At 40.6% G+C, this 16282-nt stretch overlaps 1 protein-coding gene across 2 annotated transcripts in view; it reads right to left on the reverse strand.

The window, feature by feature from the left end:
• TGM4 (transglutaminase 4) overlaps positions 1 to 16282 on the reverse strand; it is an 83667-nt gene that overhangs the window by 26839 nt on the left and 40546 nt on the right. The window contains exon 1 of one of the 2 annotated variants that reach the window (XM_075828593.1): positions 745 to 832. The exons of the other annotated variant lie outside the window; for it this stretch is intronic. The gene's annotated coding sequence lies outside the window, so the exon portion shown is untranslated. Of the gene's footprint in view, positions 1 to 744; positions 833 to 16282 lie in introns of those variants that run through there. 2 annotated transcript variants of the gene reach the window in all.

The raw sequence follows: 16282 nt of genomic DNA on the forward strand, positions 1-16282 counted from the left end.
AAATTATTAGATTGACCAATTTTGTAGCTATTGCTAAAACTGCTGCCTCTATTGCAACATTGAGACTAATATACTAGTACACATCAGAAAGGAAATTGCAAAGAAAAAAAGAATAATAATTAAAATAATTTTTAAAGTAAACTCTAGGCATTTGATCTTTAGGATCCTTTTAAAGAGTCTTACAGACCAACCACTTCTAAATGATGAGTTTGAAGCCAACTATTGGAAGAGAATAATGCGGGAAAAGAGATCACTAAGTACAACCTATCAGGTATAATATAGAAATATACAAATATATTTCTTCCTCTTCCATTTTTTATTATATAGGAGTTGTATTCACAGGCAATGCTAATGCATTCATGTGGCACAAAATAAACTTTGTAAATGTTTTTATTCAAACAGCTATAATATTAAAAGTTGTGCAATACAGATGAAGTAAAAGAATTTCCATGGAAACTATGCCAAGGTTAGATATTATTTGCAAATAGTGTGCTGAGAATATTTAGCAACTAAATTCAGTGTTAATGAATATCTGTATGCAGCATAGATATTCATATTCACACGCTGCTTTTCCATAACTTTTTATTTCTTTAACTAATATTCGTTGTTCAGTACATATACAAGTAATAAAGTATCTGTGGTTTATACTGAGATAAATAGGGAAAATTTTAGATTATCTCTAAGATAATTAACCATTGCAAACATGAAGTGCATCTATGTGTAATGTAGGTATATGTCACTCACCAGTAGTAGGACCTCTGAACGTTCTTATTAGGCTGCTCTCAGGTCAGTTGCTTGATGTAAAGACTGCAACCCTTATATTCAATCTGAGAATCTGACAACAGAAGTTCACCAATGAGGCAATGTTTATATAATATTAACCATGTGAATGGGGCAAACAATCAACGTAATAAGATGATAAATGGAAATAGGAGGAGTGGTTTAGTGGTTATGGTATTTACTGTAGAGCTGTAATCTCAGTCTAAAATTTCAGAACTATATGACTTAGAAAACTGATGTGTACTATATGTACCACAGCTAGACAGTTATTCTATGCAGCAGGGGTACTCAACTACTTTTTAGCAAAGGTCCACTTACCGGGGTCTATCGTCAGGTGAAGGTCCGAGCTGAACACCAGTAGTAAAGACGTCGTCCAGATAACTTTTTGCAAACTTTGTTGAACTATTTGCCTCCAGATTTATTGTTTATTAGTGGGAAAACTGGCATCTCTTCTCTTTCACCAGCCCTTTGAAATTAGGTACAAAGGGGGTGACTGCCATTCGAACAGACTGATGCAAAGGCTCATCTGTAATCCGAGTGCGGTATCTGTTCTTCACCAGATTCATAGTGGAGAATGTAGGTTCACAAGTATATGTAGAACCAAACATAGTAAGAACATGGATTGCTATTTTACTAATGTGAGGCACATGAAGATACTAACCCCATGTGACTTTATAACATGTAATGTCATTATTTTTTTAGTATTACCGTTGAAATATCCACTGTCTTCACAGTGGACCACTGACAGAGAGGCACAGACACGATGGGAATGTACCACTGATGCTGTGGTAGGCAGTTCTTGCCTGTTGTGATCCCTCTGCCTCTGCCCTTCCCCCTCCCATTCTCCCTCCCTCACTCCCCAAACTGGTTATTTCATCGGTGGCAGTAGTCTGCATCCCCGCTCGGCTCCAGCAGCACCTAAGTGTGCTTTCGAGCTAAAAGCTCACTTATGTGCTGCTGCAGGAGTGGAGGGACCTCCCTCCTTCACCGCTGTAATGTCAGGACAAAAGCAGAAGTTGTGCGGCCGCATTTCCGGTTTTGTCCTGACACCGGTCCAGATAACGGGTCTGGAGTCCGGACAACTGGTGGCAGCAGTTTGCCATTTGAGGACCCCTGCTATACAAGATCATAAGTATATAAACCAAAAATTGGGGAAAATAAATCACCAGTAGCAGTTGGAAATAATACAATTCTGAATCCTGACACCCCCATCCCTTCTCAATGGGCCCAATAGCAGCTGCATGGGCTGCTTTTGCACATCACAAGATCTGAACATACACAGACTATAGTGGTTTACTATGGGAATAAGAATGAGAAGATGGTTTACTCCACCATCACTGTCCAAATTTAAGAAAAAAAGGAATCTTATTAACATTTGCAGTTGAGTTGTTTATTATATCACAGAAAATTGGGTTTTTGTGGACAAATGTATGAGGTGTATAAGGTGAAATGTATAAGGTGAACTAATATAAATAGCATATAATGAAATGGCCTACCAGAGTATCTTCTGATAGGCCCAGGCTCTGACACTGTTATGGATTTCTAATACAACAGGGCCCCAAAAGTTCAGCAGGACACAACACTATTCGGAGCTGACTTGGAGCTAATCACTTGCCTTGAGCGTCTTTCTTGTATGGGTAATTCATAAATGAATAAAATAAACTGCACCTTATTGCTGACATGGCCTGCAAAGTCTATGATGGAATTGAGAGTCGTTTATCGATATGTTCTGTATAGATGAAGGGTGTGCCCATCAGAATAATTTTCAATGGACGGCCGAAGGAACCCCAAGTCTGACAATGGCTACATTCAATATTTAGACAGAAATCTCGACTTGCTAGGACAGAAAACCGATTGTATAACTCTATTGCTTAGACACATTTGAAGGAAAAAATCTGTAGAAAATACAGTATATGCAGCATATAATTCAGCAAAAACTAATGTAAGAAAATAAAAAAAACTATTGTCCATTGAACTTAAGAAAAATTATGTGAAAGGCCAACATTTTTAAAACTATAATAAATTAGTTCACAAATATGTTTGCCATACATGTATTGAAAGTAACCTAACTCATGTTCCTGTTAGCGTTTCCTTGGTTTGACTGCAGGCATGTTAGGCTTGCTTCCAATATTAGACTATGTTAACATCTGTGATCAGTATTCCAGCTGGTTCCATTGCACCATGAACACCACCGGCAGCCAACGGAACCCATTGACATTATTGGTTACCGTCAGGCTTCTGTCGGGGTGTCCGTAGCTGTACCAGAAACAATTGCACAGCATGCTAAGCTATTGTTTCCAGTGTTTCTGGCAGAATCTAATGGAGCCTGTAATGCAGATGTGAACTAGGCCTAAGTGAAATTATATGTCTGAGTGCAAATGTTTAATTTATACCCAGGTCCAGAAATGACCCCTGTCACTGGCTGCATAACCTATTTTTGCATACATTATAATTTCTTAGGCCAGTTTCAGATGACTATAATACAGCTAAATTTTAACATCCATATTACGTCCGCATGAGCTGGATCCCTCTTGGTTCTACTGAACCAAACTTCGATCTTTAGAGAACCCTATAGGGATCTCAGTTTGCTTCAGTAGAACTGCTGGGCATCTGGCTTTTGCAGCTGTTATATTGATGTTAAAACACATTACAGCCATCTGAAACTGGTCTAAGACAACAGGATTTAGGCCAGAGTCGCACAGGGCAGTTTAATGCAGTTTTTTTTATTTAGTTTTTAAGCCAAAGTCAGGAGTGTATCCAATAACGTGGGAAAAGTATAAATAAAAGACTATTATGTCTTCTTCTTTTTGTATCTATTACTTGTTTTTTGGTTAAAAACTATGCATAAGAAAACTGCACAATGTGAACCAAGCCTTCAAGGTGTTGCCTCACTACGAAAACCGCTGTTATAAATTAAACTTGCTTGGTGTTCAGCTGACTGCTGTGGGTTTGTCTTCTGAAACTTGAAGCTACTGCCTGTAGCTACAGCGGAAATGTGATATTACATGGTTCCCATAATGGGGAGCCATGTAATACGTGGCTTGGTCGAGTCCTCTAGAGCAGGAGCTGCTCTTACTTAGTGACTTTCTACTCTTGCTAGTAGAGGGGTTCCTGAGTGGGGAGCCCCCCCTATTATGTTCATATTCCAATATAGGACATATTGAAAGGGGTTGTATTCATAAGGCAACCAATTTAAAGACGCATTGGGTTTTGTTACTTCTAAGATATGTATAGCCAAGACCTAGACAAGACCTACAATATAAATATATATAAAATTTATTAAAATCAACTCTATTAATGAATAATTCATATACATGCACATCATATGTTCATTAAGTTTTAGATAAAGTCTTTCAGCAGATCGCGTTATAGCTACCACCATCTTAGTTTGTTTGGCACAATTGCGGTTAAGTAAACTTTAAACAATGAATGAGGCTGAAATGGTGAAACTAAGAAGAAAAAGTTACATGAAAAATAAACTGTGAAAGAACCCCTTTTATATGCCAAGTTTTAAATAAATCTGAATTTTAATTGAGTGCCCAAACTAACCACACGAGCCATAGAAATAACTACAAAAACGCATGAGCCACACCAAAAACAAGCACAAGTGTTGTGCAAACTGAAAGGGTGGTGAAAAGGTTTGTTTAAATTAGTTATTCAATATTGACCCTAAGATTTAAAAATGGATTTTACATTATTGTGTAACTGAACAGAACAAAAGTTGAAGTGCCACCCAAATTGTAATCATTTACCCCTGTAATTCTACTCTTTTCTTCTAAGTCATACTCTGTAAGATTGACTCCTGGCACTGGGTGAACCTTGTGATAGGGATGTGGCACAATGACTAGGTCATGAAACTGAGCTGTTGAGACAGCCACAAATGCTTGGCAGGCTATTTTTGATGTGTCCTCCTTCCACTCCACAGCAGAAAAAAAGCCTCCCCTGTTGCTTTTCGCAAAATTTTTATACAGTACTATGCAAACGTATTTTCCCCCATTCGCATAGTCACAGATTTCTACTATTGATTTCTGAACAAAAATTACGATATGCTTTAAATAAATGTTATAGCACCTTGTGGGTCAGTCATGTTCTTACATATCAGTATAAATCCTGAAAGGATTTAAAGAAACTGTCTTTTATCAATATTGCACACTTCCAGAGTTTGCTGCAAACAGAGTAAAGCACAATCCACCCCTGTATTTATGTGGCATGTTGGGAAAGGAGGTAAGTTATTCATTGTCATTTGTTGCTTGAGAATTGGCTTTCATACGAATACAAATATTAAGGTATAACAAAGGTGTTAAACGGGTCAGTGAATTTATCGGAGAACACCCTTAATACACGTTAAACATAGGAGTCTTAGCCAAGTGTCATATATGATTTATGTAGAAATATGAAACTTATAGAGAATGTATGGTTTAAAGCTCCTTCAATCTAGCTGGAGCAGGTCGAGTGCTCGACTGTAAGGCCCTGTTCACACGGAGTATTTTGACAAGTTTTTTGGCGCGGAAACCGCTCAGCAAAACTCGTCAAAAACCGGCCGAAAATGCCTCCCCTTGATTTCAATGGGAGGCGGAGGCGGTTTTCTCCCGCGAGCAGTATAACCACCTCGCAGGAGAAAGAAGGGACATGCCCTATCTTCGCGCGGTTACGCCTCTGACCTCTCATTGACATCAATGGGAGGCAGAGAAAGCTTATTTCGCTGAGTTTTTTGCCCGTAGCACTCAATGGGCGCGAGCGAAAAAATACCGCAAAAATCGCGCCAAAAATTGCGGCAAATGGCGTGCAGGAAGGTCAAAATCTGCATCAAAATCCCAATCCTCCTGCAAAAAACCCCGTGTGAACACAGGCTAAGGGTATGTGCGCATGTAAAATCCAAAACGTCTGAAAATACGGAGCTCTTTTCAATGGAAAACAGCTCCTGATTTTGAGACGTTTTTTAAGCCACTCTTGTTTTTCGCTGCATTTTTTTCGGCTGTTGTTTTAGCTGTTTTTCTATAGAGTCAATGAAAAACGGCTCCAAAAACGGCTCAAGAAGTGACATGCACTGCTTTTTCGCGGACGTCTTTTTACACGCCGTTTTTTGAAAATGAGGAGTAAAAAACGCCACCGTCGGAACAGAAAGCCGTATTTTCTATTCAAATCATTGGGCAGATGTTTGTAGGCATTCAGCTTCCGTTTTTTAAGGCGTCTTTCGAGGTGTAAACTCCCCAAAATACGCCCCTGAAAACACTACGTGTGCACATACCCTAAGAGACAGACAGACACACTGAAGAGAAGACAGAAGCGATTCGTAAATGTGAGCGCAATGCTCTAGTGATCCCGTTGATGACGTGTTAAGAGGCTGCCCCCCAACATGGCAGAGCTGTTCGGATTTAACAGACTCAAATCAGCTCTGCCAGTGACTGATGTCACCACGGAGGACTGCTTTCCCTTGTAACAGTGGAAAAAATAAAATAAAGTTTGAATGTCCCCCAGAGTTCTTTTATAAGGAGACATATTATATAAACAAAAACAAGTAAATAAACATACACCGTCCACGCCAACCGAAACCATCGCCACAACCACCTCGATCATTATACATTTTTTTTATATATCAAAATGTCCGAAACCAAATCAGCAACCCATTTTAATGCTTTATTTTAGTGTGAACTTTCAAAAAATAAAAAAAGACCTATAAATTAAACCCCCCAAAAAATGTTTCCCTTAAGTATGTATATATATATATATATATATATATATGTATGTATGTATATATATATATATATATATTCTTTTTTATTTAACCGCTAATAAAACTAAAAACAAACAGCTTGCATTACAGATTTCCACACACTGAAGTTGGATGATTTTGGCCTAGAGCCTTCTGGTGAGCACCCCATTCCTAAATTAGTGATTCTGTTGCAAGTGTCATCTGGATTGCAACTATTGTCAACTTGACTCTGAGTCAAGATTAACATTCCTTATTTTGACACAGGAGTGCACATTCTTTGGTTCACAGTCTCAGCAAGATACCATGTTCATTCTTAAATTTGTAATGTACAGATGTAGTCATCTGTATCTTGACTTTTAACGCTTTAAATACACAGTGGCAAGATCCCTTATCTTGACTTTTTCAATGATTTTTCAATGGCTTTTGTTGTGTGATATCATGCTGCAGCAAGTTAACAAGAGTCAAGATAAAGATGGCTACACGTAGGATCTCTACGAAGGAACTGATTTCGTGGTGGATGTCACAAACACTAGGACTCTCATTAATTGTCTGAACTGACACATCTATAGAATAAGGTGATATCTTACTTCTGGTTGAATGGATTTGGTTATGTCTGGTGTCAATGTCAGCTCAAGAATGTCTTTTCTTTAACATTTGGGTGTCAGCTTTCCCCTCCCTCTACATTGCTGGCACCTCTCTCAAACTGGTACCGCATGTCCATTAGTGACTAAACCAGGTATCCACACATTTGGTCCATCAGGAGTCACTCTCACCTGTTCACAAGATCTTTGCTAAATCAGACCCAAGGCCCACTTACATTGGTCAATGATCGGGCAAATGAGCGTTCATATGAACGCCCGTTCCCGATCATTGCCCAGTGTAAACAGGGCAACAATCAGCTGATGAACGAGTAAGCACTCATTCATCGACTGATCTTATAATTTATGCAGCAATAAATATAAATTGTGTCGGCAACACATCTTCCTGTGTAAACAGGAAGAAGTGCTGTCGACATGATGGAAATATATGGGGACGAGCAATTGTAGTAACGATCACTGGTCCCCATACATAACCAAGCATTGCTCCTTGTGAAAGGAGCAAACGAGGGCCATGTAATAGGACCTTTAGGCCATGTTCAGACATATATATAGTTACATAATTAGTACAGATGAAAAAAGACATATGTACATTAAGTTCAACCAAGGGATGGGAGAAAGGGAAGGGATGAAACAAAAATTCTACACATTGACATAGGAGTTGATATTTTTTTATTCTAGGAACTTATCTATGCCTTTTTTAAAGCCATCTACTGTCCGTACTGTGACCAGTTCCTGCTATAGGCTATTTCACAGATTGACAGTTCTCACAGTAAAGAAGGAGATTGAACCTTTTTTTTTACTCCAGATGGAGGGAGTGCCCCCTTGTCTTTTGAGGTGGTTTTACATGGAACAGGTTTTCACTATATTTATTGTATGGGCCATTCATATACAGTGAAGGAAATAAGTATTTGATCCCTTGCTGATTTTGTAAGTTTGCCCACTGTCAAAGACATGAACAGTCTAGAATTTTTAGGCTAGGTTAATTTTACCAGTGAGAGATAGATTATATAAAAAAAAAAAAAGAAAATCACATAGTCAAAATTAGATATATTTATTTGCATTGTGCACAGAGAAATAAGTATTTGATCCCCTACCAACCATTAAGAGTTCAGCCTCCTCCAGACCAGTTACACGCTCCAAATCAACTTGGTGCCTGCATTAAAGACAGCTGTCTTAAATGGTCACCTGTATAAAAGACTCCTGTCCACAGACTCAATTAATCAGTCTGACTCTAACCTCTACAACATGGGCAAGACCAAAGAGCTTTCTAAGGATGTCAGGGACAAGATCATAGACCTGCACAAGGCTGGAATGGGCTACAAAACCATAAGTAAGACACTGGGTGAGAAGGAGACAACTGTTGGTGCAATAGTAAGAAAATGGAAGACATACAAAATGACTGTCAATCGACATCGATCTGGGGCTCCATGCAAAATCTCACCTTGTGGGGTATCCTTGATCCTGAGGAAGGTGAGAGCTCAGCAGAAAACTACACGGGGGGAACTTGTTAATGATCTCAAGGCAGCTGGGACCACAGTCACCAAGAAAACCATTGGTAACACATTACGCCGTAATGGATTAAAATCCTGCAGTGCCCGCAAGGTCCACCTGCTCAAGAAGGCACATGTACAGGACTGTCTGAAGTTTGCAAATGAACATCTGGATGATTCTGAGAGTGATTGGGAGAAGGTGCTGTGGTCAGATGAGACTAAAATTGAGCTCTTTGGCATTAACTCAACTCGCCGTGTTTGGAGGAAGAGAAATGTTGCCTATGACCCAAAGAACACCGTCCCCACTGTCAAGCATGGAGGTGGAAACATTATGTTTTGGGGGTGTTTCTCTGCTAAGGGCACAGGACTACTTCACCGCATCAATGGGAGAATGGATGGAGCCATGTACCGTCAAATCCTGAGTGAAAACCTCCTGCCCTCCACCAGGACATTAAAAATGGCTCGTGGCTGGGTCTTCCAGCACGACAATGACCCAAAACATACAGCCAAGGCAACAAATGAGTGGCTCAAAAAGAAGCACATTAAGGTCATGGAGTGGCCTAGCCAGTCTCCAGACCTTAATCCCATCGAAAACTTATGGAGGGAGCTGAAGATCCGAGTTGCCAAGCGACAGCCTCGAAATCTTAATGATTTACAGATGATCTGCAAAGAGGAGTGGGCCAAAATTCCATCTAACATGTGTGCAAACCTCATCATCAACTAGAAATAACGTCTGACTGCTGTGCTTACCGACAAGGGTTTTGCCACCAAGTATTAAGTCTTGTTTGCCAAAGGGATCAAATACTTATTTCTCTGTGCACAATGCAAATAAATATATATAATTTTTTTTGTATACGCTCTTTTTATTAAAGCAGTTGCATAGAAATACATCATCTATTTACATAGACCATAACAGGCAGCATTTATGCCCGGCACATCAATATTTTATGCTTGAGAACAATATATTTTCTTCATGACATCCAAAAATCTCACGCCACAGCAGTATAATTTTTAATGTATATAATCAGTATATCTTGTTAGCTCAACTGCAATATGACAGACAAACCAAATAAACAAATAAACATTCCACCGTGACCGTGACTCATGTAAGACTATTGCTTTACTGTAGGTACTATCAAGTACTAAGTACTATGTACTATCCCACTTAATCTAGATTTCAGAGCTCCCATCCCTACTAACAAGATCCGTACATGTCTTTCCGATCTTTGATTACCTTAAGCCCTGTCCCTATGCGTCAGCCAAGGCTGCCATATTTTGAGAAAGGATTTCCTGTTTTTATTTTCCCACCCTGCAAGTTCTTCTAGCCGACATATTTGGTGGAGTTTGTTCACGAGTTGATCCAATGATGGGGGTACTGAGTTTCTCCACAAGGTAGGGATCAATATTTTAGCCGCCGAGATTATGTATGTGGGGAGATTTTTGGAGGATGGAGAGAACTCTTTAGTGGGTAACCAAAGTAAAATCAAATCTCTTGTGAGTACGACTGGATTAGAACAAATTCTCGCAATCAGATTTTCCACTTCTTTCCAAAAGGGTTGAATCTCCATGCATGACCACCATATATGTGAGATGCTACCCACTTCCCTCCCACACCTCCAACATTGATCAGAAGGTTGAAACCCGAATCTTACATAAGTAATCCGGCGTTCTGTACCACCGCGTTAGCATTTTGTAGGAATTTTCTTGCATTCTGATACACCTGGAAAAACCATGTGAATGGCGCAGAATGCAAGATCTTTCTTCTGCAGAAAATAAGCAACCTAGTTCCCGTTCCCATGCTGATATAAAACCTGGAGGCTCTTTGCTCATGTTTGTTATCAATTGTTTGTATATCCTAGAGAGATATTTTTTAGGGGTCGTGGCAAGTAAGGTGTAATTTTCCAACCACGTAGGATCCGATTTGCGTACAGCTGCAGAAGCGAGAAACCTCTTACACGTGTATGAGAAGTCTATCACTTGCAAACTTGAAGGGCTTGGAATATGCAATTCCTCATGTAAGGTATGTAGTGTAGGCGGACCCCTTGAGTCAAAAACTCTTGCTATCTTTAATGACCTCAAATGAGACCAAGAGTCAGGAACTGTAGAGCAAGTGGAGTTCACCAAACATGGAAGTACAGAGAGTGGCGCTAACATTGAGAACCTTCAGGAATACTCAGTCAATATGATCAAAGGCCTTCTCTGCGTCCGTCCCTAATAGTATCAGGGGTATTTTGTTTTGTCTAGCATGATATATTGCATGAACCGTTCTTATTGTATTAAATTTTCCCTCCCTCCCCGGAACAAATCCCACCTGTTCTTCTCCAACCAATTTAGAAAGATAGACATTAATGCGTGTTGACAAAATTTTTGCCCACCATTTCAAGTCCGAATTTAAAAGGGAAATAGGCCTGTAGCTACTGCACCTTTCCAGATCCTTTCCCTCCTTCGGTAGGATGGTAATGTTGGCCTCCAAGGCTTGTTTAGGGAAGGTAGCTCCATTCAGCATGGCATTACATAATGATAGAAAGTACGGCATTAGTATATTTTTAAATTTTTTGTAATAAATGATGGGAAGACCATCCGGTCCAGGGCTTTTCCCGTTTGGTATGGACATCAAAATCTTTTCAATTTCAGATATAGTAAATGGAACCACTAACAAGGCTCGTTCCTCTTCTGACAAGGAGGGCGCTTCAATAGATGTTAAAAAATTTTGTATGGCGTCAGCCTGTGGCGTCACACTGGTCTGTGTAGGGTCTTTTTTAATATTATACAGATCCAAGTAATAATTCCTAAATTCCCTGACAATTAGATCCGTTGTGGAGAGTTTGTGTCCTACCCCGTCTTTTATGGAAGAAATGAACGTTTTCCCTCTTTGTTTTTTAATGAGGTTTGACATTATTTTGTTCCCTTTGTCCCCGTGAGCATAGGTTTTATATTTTAATAGTTGAAGGGTTTTCGCTGATCGTACATTAAGGATATTCTTGAGTTCCTGTCTAAGATGTCGTAATTCAACCTGTGCTGAAGCCAATTGTGCACATTTGTGTATATTTTCTAACGAGGAAATTTTACCCAACATCTGATTGATACTTTTCATCCGTTCCTTCTTGACTCTAGTCCCCAAGGCAATAAGTTCCCCTCTTATAACAGCCTTATGCGTCTCCCACAAGATAGGCTGAGAGACAATAGGATCATCATTAAACACAAAAAATTCCTTCAACCTAAGTTCTAAGGCGTCAGAATCTTTTACATTCTCTAATAAAGTATCATTTAGCCTCCAGTTCCACCCTCGTACTGGAAGGTCTGTCAATGTAATTTTGATAGAAATTGGTGCATGGTCCGAGATGGTAATGTTACCAATTGAGGAAGATGTGACCGCAGGCAAAAATCTTTCTGAAATTAGCAAATGGTCTAAACGTTGATATGACTCATGTGGGGCCGAATAAAAGGAATAGTCTAGGTCGGACGGATGGTGTATTCTCCACACATCGATCAGTTTCAACCTGGTTAACAGCATTTTGAGACGTCTGCGGGCTTTATGGGTAATATGTGATATTTTGGAGGTGGAATCCAAGTTCGGATCCAGTACCAGGTTAAAGTCCCCTCCTACTACAACCAACCCTTCAAAGAAGGGCTGAAGAGAATGCAATACCTTCGTCAACCACTGCGCCTGTCTCACATTTGGTCCATAAAGATTAACTAATGTAATTTTCGTGTTCAGAATAGCTCCTTTGAGAAATATATAACGACCACCAGGGTCGATTTGTGTGGCTTCATGAACAAAGGGTATTGTGTCTCGTATCGCTATTGAAACCCCTCTCGAGGCGCTAGCATACGTACAGTGATACCACTTGTCATAAGGCTTAGTAGGAAGTGAAGGGATCTTATTTGATTTGAAGTGCGTTTCTTGTAAGAAAATGAGGTCAGCACTTTCTCTTCTCAACATATTGAAAATCTGACTCCGTTTCTGCGGGATGTTCATGCCTTTAACATTAAATGATAACGTTTTAAGCGAGGCCATAAGTAAGTAATACAATGAGACAGACGCAGTGATGTCTGAGCACGGTCACGGTGTAAACATAAAAACTTAAACTATGTACAAATAATCCCATGGGACTATCAACCCCGTAGCGAGGAGATCCCAGAGGGAAGGCAGAGGGAGATCCTGCACTTCCTCCAGTATCCAAAATTGCCCTTAGTATCTCCGTTCCAGAGATAGCACTTGGTGAGGGGTGAGGGGGGGGGGGGGAGGATGGAACGCCAGGAAACAAAGTTCCACCTCCAGAAACTTTAACATCCAATTAAGCTAATCGACAATACTAGAGTAAGAATGGACTGTCCTTAACATCCATCTCCCTGTACTAGTGTAAATTAGCATATCTATATAGAATCTCTATATAATGTAGTATGCGAGCTCCTAAATAATAAACACTTTCCACTCTTTTGGAAGTATACTATAGCAACGTCTGATACAACTTTAGCTACATGGATATAGCAGATAATGGGGTATGCATTATATTAGGGCATTTGAAATAAACCATTTACTTATATAATACAAGGTACAAAGGGATCTGCTGGTAGAACATAAGCAGGTCAATAAACACTCACGCACTCCCTATGGCTCACAACTTAGGTAGTGAAGGAAGACATTTTCATCGTCCATGACGAACATTTCAATCAGCCAGAGTTGGCGTTGGATGTTTCCGATATCGCGGAGACTTCATCCTGGCAGCCACCTGCCATCCCTGTGACGACGGTAAGTATGGAAGTTCTGGTATATCCGATGCTGCCTGCACAGGTAGCCATGACGGAATGTCAAGCGGTGAAGTGCCTAACTTTTCCCAAAATTTAGGGAGATCATCTGGAGAACGGATGGTGAATTGTCGCCCCTCTATCATGGTCGCTAAACCGAACGGGAATAACCACCGCACCGGCAATTTCTTGACACGTAGCATGTCCGTCACTGGCTTCAGGATCCTCCGCTTAGCCAAGGTGCTGGGAGCTATATCTTGAAAAAAGAGTAGTTGTGTCCCTTCAAAGAGATATTCCTGTCGTTCCCTCGCCGCTTTCAGCAGACTTGATGTATCTATGAAACTTAGCAGGCCACAAATCACATCCCTCGGCGGTTCGTTCGGTGCAGGCTTTGGTCTCAGCGCCCTGTGAACCCGTTCCACCACCATTTTGTCGGCCCTCTCTTGACCCACAAGGTCAGCAAAGATCTGAGTAATCACTTGGGGCAAAGTGTCTCCTGTTACTGCTTCAGGGAGACCCCGCAATCTAATATTCTGGCGGCGACTTCTGTTTTCCTGGTCCTCAATCATCAAATGGGCATTATTTATGTGGTTCTGATGAGAGACAAGCATGGTGGAAACAACAGCGCTGTGGCTTAAAATGGAGGTCTGTGTTTCTTCTAGTGATTCCACCCTTTGCCCAATCTGTTTAATATCCCCTTTTATATCCGCCGGTTCCTTCATTATTGGGGAGATTGCTTGTGTCAGTACCTTTTTAAAGTAGGAGCGCGACAGCGTGTCTCTGCCCCTCGCTGGTTCTGAATAAGCTGCAGAGCTGTCTCCCTCTGAGTCATCACCTCCAGCCTCGTCTGCTTGCTGTGCTGGCGCCATTTTTTCTCGGGCCGCAGGAGAGGAAAGTTTCTTCTTCAGGTATTTGTCCATTTCGGACTGGTTCTTTCCTTGATTTGCAGGACCGGGTGAGTCTCTGCCCTTATCCCTTGATGTTCTCACCATTTCGGTCGATTATATCGTCTTTGAAGCTGTAGTTTCTAAAGGTGAAGTGAGGAGCTCAGAGATTAAGCTGCCATCACGATGCGTCGTAACTCCGCCCCCCCTAAATATATATATAATTTTGACAATGTGATTTTCTTTTTTTTTTTTATATAATCTATCTCTCACTGGTAAAATTAACTTAGCCTAAAAATTCTAGACTGTTCATGTCTTTGACAGTGGGCAAACTTACAAAATCAGCAAGGGATCAAATACTTATTTCCTTCACTGTATGTTTATAAGTTAATCATGTCCCGCGCTTAGTCATCTCTTATCAAGGCTAAATAGGTTTAATTCTATTAATCTTTCCTCATAACTTAGATTCTCCATGCCCCTTATTAGTTTAATTGCTCTTCCTTGTATTTTTTTTCCATCTCCAGGCCTTCTTTTCTATGAACTGGAGCCCAGAACTGAACTGCATATTCTAGATGAGGCCTCACTAATGCTTTGTAAAGTGGTAACATTATGTGTGTCCCGCGAGTCCATGCCTCTTTTAATACATGACAATATCTTGCTGGCCTTAGAAGCAGCTGATTGACATTGCATGCTGTTATTTAGTCTATGATCTACAAGTACACCCAGATCCTCCTCAACAAGTGACTCTCCCAGTGTAGCTCCCCCTAGGACATATGATGCATGTAGGTTGTTGATACCCAGATGCATAACTTTACATTTATCTACATTAAAACTCATTTGCCAAGTTGCCCAAACACTTAGTATGTCCAAAACGGCTTGTCATTTATGAACATCTTCCATAGACTGAACAATACTACATAGCTTGGTGTCATCTGCAAAAATAGAAACAGCGCTATTAATCCCATCCTCTATATCATTAATAAATAAGTTGAATAATAGTGGTCCCAGCACGGAACCCTGGGGTACACCACTTCTTACCGGGGACCATTCAGAGTAGGAATCATTGACCACAACTCTCTGGATACGGTCCTTGAGACGATTTTCAATAAATGACAAACTATAATTTCTAAACCTATAGTCCTTAATTTACCCATTAGACGTCTATGAGGGACAGTCTCAAATGCCTTTGCAAAGTCCAAAAACACTATATCCACAGCGGCCCCTCTGTCTAGGCTTCTGCTCACCTCTTCATAAAAACAAATCAGGTTGGTTTGACAACTTCTGACCTTAGTAAAACCGTGCTGGCTGTCACTTATTATAATCCCTCAATAGCTCAATAACTCCTGAAACATTTTTCCCACGATGGATGTTAAGCTTACTGGTCTATAATTACACCGGGAAGACCTAGAGCCCTTTTTGAAAATAGGCACCACATTTGCCCTGCGCCAGTCCCTTGGCACTATATCAGTCACTAGAATATTATGAAGAGGGGGACAGAAATCCTGGACGTACTATTAGGTCATGGTAGCTGTATCGTTCGCACTCCATGACCTAAGAGTATGTCACGGGAGTAACGGCCATTTCGGCCATCTTCCCGACACATGCAGGAGCTGTAACAGCTGCTGTCTCGTACAGCAGTTGCCGCAGCTCCTACAGCGGGGACCGATCGCTGTGTCCCCGCTGATTAACCCCTTAAAAGCCATGTTCAATAGCGATCGTGACTTTTTAGGGGTTAAACCACCATCGACGGCCCGCTACACGATAGCGGCCGGAGATGGTGGCTATGGTAACCGGATGCATAACAATGGCGTCCGGCTATGCCATCGACGGAAGCCTAGTGTGTCCTGACAAAGTCAGGACCCACTATGCTTGCTGTAAGTGAGTAGCTGACAGCTCTAATACACTGCACTACGCATGTAGTGCAGTGTATTAGAATAGCGATCAGGGCCTCCTGCCCTCAAGTCCCCTAGTGGGACAAAGTAAAAAAGTTGTGTAAATATGAGAAAATAATAGTTTTAAAAGTAATAAAAGTAAAAATCCCCATTTTTTACTTATCAGTCATTTCTA

This window comes from Rhinoderma darwinii, chromosome 5 (genome assembly GCF_050947455.1).
Source record: "Rhinoderma darwinii isolate aRhiDar2 chromosome 5, aRhiDar2.hap1, whole genome shotgun sequence".
Classification (NCBI taxonomy): domain Eukaryota; kingdom Metazoa; phylum Chordata; class Amphibia; order Anura; family Rhinodermatidae; genus Rhinoderma; species Rhinoderma darwinii.